Genomic DNA, 3770 nt, shown 5'->3' with positions numbered 1-3770 from the left:
AAGTGACATTTCATAAGCACTATTATACAATGTTGAGCGGCCAAAAGGAAGTGACCCTTAATCATGCTAAGAGCATAAAAGTAAAATACAGTCTTTAGAGTCAGTTTGATTTGAAACCCAGCTCTGACATAATATAATCTGTAAGTTTTACTATCTTCATTAGTAAAACATAAATAATATTAAGAGTGCTTACTCTATTGGGTTCTTAAGAGAATAAAATGAAATAATCCATGTATGACACTTTGCAAAGTTTTTAAATAAATTATTATATCAATAAAAATTTTCAATTATTATTATCTCCAAGAATGTTTACTAATAGTTCAGCAAGGTACTTCATGATATAAAAAAGGAAACTATGACACAGGATAATAAACAATTTGCACAGATCACATCTAGTTAGTAACAGTCAAGACTAGAGCCTACATTTCTAAATTCCAGAGCTGTATTCTTTCCATACCTATGACTCTTCTTTTCTGACATTGCTTTAATAAAGACAGTTTTCTTTTAGAGTTAGAAGCATCAATTAACTCACAAACTATCTGATGCAGTTGATTAAGGGGGGGTCAGTCTGAAGAAGAAAGAACATATGTATGTATCGGAATAAGAACACATAGATAATATATTTTGATAATTAAAGGAACACAGTTGTTCGAGAAAATTAAGATGTTTTCAGTGGTTACTATTTCTTCTCTGCTATTGCTACTTATAAAGGAAGATCTGGAAATTGAAGGTGGTTGCTATTTGTACCTGTAAGGGTCAGGTTATAAAACATAAGAGACTGAGAGCAAGCAGAAGTTTTGATAGAAAGCATCTAGCTAGCTGGCACTATAGCTATTAAGAATGTAATGTACATTTACTGATAATACTATGCAAAACTGAAATGTCTAAAAGAATGTTTCTGCAATGGTGTTCAAAAAGTCAGCTAAACACTGTAATAAATCTTATTGTGAGTGAGTTGATCTAAATGGGGGAACATCCTGAAATGAAAGTAGAGGCACCTCACAGACATGGATATTTTTCGTTGCTTTGTAAAAGACATCTTTTAAGTTAGTCTTTTCCTTTACCTCTCCTTCCCATCTCTAAAAAAGAGTATTTTTAAAGAAAAAGAAAAGAGGAAAAGCACCTAAATTAGTATAAAGAAATAGTTTGAGTATCACAGGCAAACAGGAAAAATAAGCGAGGAAACAAGAGAAAAAGTAACCATCAGAAAGCAATTGCAAGCAGCACAAAGAGAAAGACTTTGAGTTTAGTAATAAATTTTAAAAAAAAATCTTAGTAGACAGCAAGGAAAACAAGCCAAGGAAGCATGACAGTCTAGTGAAGAGAAAGTAAGGACAGTAGAGAAAACCCAGATGAAAGGTAATTATAGCGAGAGAGGAGACTGGGTTGAAGGAAGCAGCAAAACACCCTCATCAAGAGTTCATTCATGAGCTCATTTTAACACATCTTAAACTTTATTTATGGTAACCCTCTTCCCTATATACAGCCTCTCTGCAAATACCTGAAATACAAGGTAGCTATAACCTGCTATCAAAACAAATATTTGACTTATAAGAAAAATTATAATATTAGGTTGACAAATTTCATGTAGATGGTGAAATTTTTATTATTACTTAAATCCTTTTTTTTTTTTGACACAGTTAAAAAAGTAGAGGATCAGATTGTTTCCATATTGTCAGCTAAGCTATTCAGATCAACCATGTCATAAATACATGGTTACATAAATACATGGTTGTATGGTAAAAACATTTTTACTTAATTCAAAAACTAATGCGCACAGACACACACACACACACACACACACACACACACACACACACACACACCAACTTCATTAAAGCCCTAAAGAAATGACAAGGCAGTCAGAAGAGCCATGCTGAAATTGAAGGGGAAACAAGGGCCCAGACTGATAAGCAAGCATTAAAGCCATTTTTGTCCTGATAACATTTGCTGATACCATAATATTAGATTCTTAATTTTCCCCATTTGATGAAGTGATAGAGGCATTACTTAGAGTTCAGAATCAGTTTAACAGAAAACCATCTCTACAATAAGTTGAGGCTCCCAAAGTGCTGCACCCTCAAGGTACAGGAAAATTAGAAGTAAGGAGGTTGTTGCATGGAATTTGGGCCCAAGTTTGAGGGCCCAGGTTTGACTTCTTTTTGGATCAAGGAATCTCAAAACTTAAACTTGGTTGAAGTAGTTGCAGATGGGTATTGCTTTCTGGTAACTGCCAGATGCAAAGGATATATTATATGGAGGAAAATAGCTTCATATTATATCTCAAATCATTCTTGTACTTTTGCAATATTTAATGTATATTTAAAAATAATGGAGGATTTAGGAAACTTCAGTCTGTAAGTTAAAATTAGAAGAAAACTAGAATCAAAATGACTTCAGATACTGGAATTATTAAATGCAGATAACAAAACAATCATGCATAAAAAAGTGAATGTATATGTTTGACAGTCTCCAAATTCTAATTAATTCATATCTATGATTAGAGAGCTTTTTAAAATTCATATCTATCTACAGAGAGCTTTTGTTTACCAAATTTGGAAGAAAGAAAAAGTTAACAAATCCAAAAGAGAAATTCATCTTCCTTGTGATAATCATACACAAGTAGAATGTGTTAATATTAATGCTTCAATGACTTAAAAATACTCCTGTTTATAGACAAATATTGACACAATAACTCTCAACAAATTAATTAAAATATCCTGCCAGGATAATTAACTCACCTCAACTAGTGCCAAAACACCAAAACCAACCAACCAACCAAACAAAAAAAGGTGGTAGAGGAAACTAGCTTTTTATAGAACACTGTTTATTTTCAGACACTGCTACATACTCTCTCCTACATATTTATATTTGATCCTCATAATGTCCTTTGAAGATGATGACCCCTGGGCCTCAGAATTAAAATCATTATCCCAAAGTCAAATACCTAAGAAGCAGAGGCATTATTACTTATGTAGTCAATTATCCACTAGATTGTCCTGTATAGATGTGTCACAGGCATGCTGAACCCCAAATTTGTAAAACTCAAACTGTCTTTCCCCCAAAACTTATTCCTTCTCTCTTCGGCTTTATTTTAGTAAATGGCCACATCCTTTTACACAGGACCAAAACCTGGGAGTCATCGTGACTCTCCCTTCTCCCACAACACTACATCCACATCTGTCACTCATACCTTTCAACTCACCTTTCTTACTATGCCTTAAAACATCTATTACCCTCCATCATACTTCCTTCACCAGAGTTCAGAAGTATTAAGTACATTTCACCTTGAATGTTAGAATATTTTGCTAACTAACTTGTTTCTAGTCTCATCGCCTTGCAGTCCTCCATAGTACTATTGGAATAGTTTCCAAAAAGACACATGATCCCCCGACCCCACTCTACTCTCCCAAGATTTCCCAAACAAATTCCAAACACCTTTTATAACATATTCATTAATTTCATGGTCCTATCCCTTCTTTTTTCTCAGCCTAGATTCTCTCCTCTCCACCACGCTTACTGAATCACACTAGTGTTCCGAACACAACATGCTACTTCATGCTTCTGTGCCTTGCCCAGGCTGCCTGCAAGGAACGCGGTGGACATGTAGTTTATAGGTCTTGGCCTGTAACCCAAGATAAATGGCCCGTTACCCTCTGGAATAAATGGACACTAATCAGATGCAACAAAACCACTTAAGAAAAATTTCGATCTCCAGATTGAAACCATAGTCATGAGTCCAAACAGAGGCTTCCAAAGTATTAGTTCCT

Source organism: Pteropus alecto, unplaced genomic scaffold, assembly GCF_000325575.1.
Source record: "Pteropus alecto unplaced genomic scaffold, ASM32557v1 scaffold778, whole genome shotgun sequence".
NCBI classification, from domain to species: domain Eukaryota; kingdom Metazoa; phylum Chordata; class Mammalia; order Chiroptera; family Pteropodidae; genus Pteropus; species Pteropus alecto.
This window is presented reverse-complemented; position numbering follows the sequence as displayed.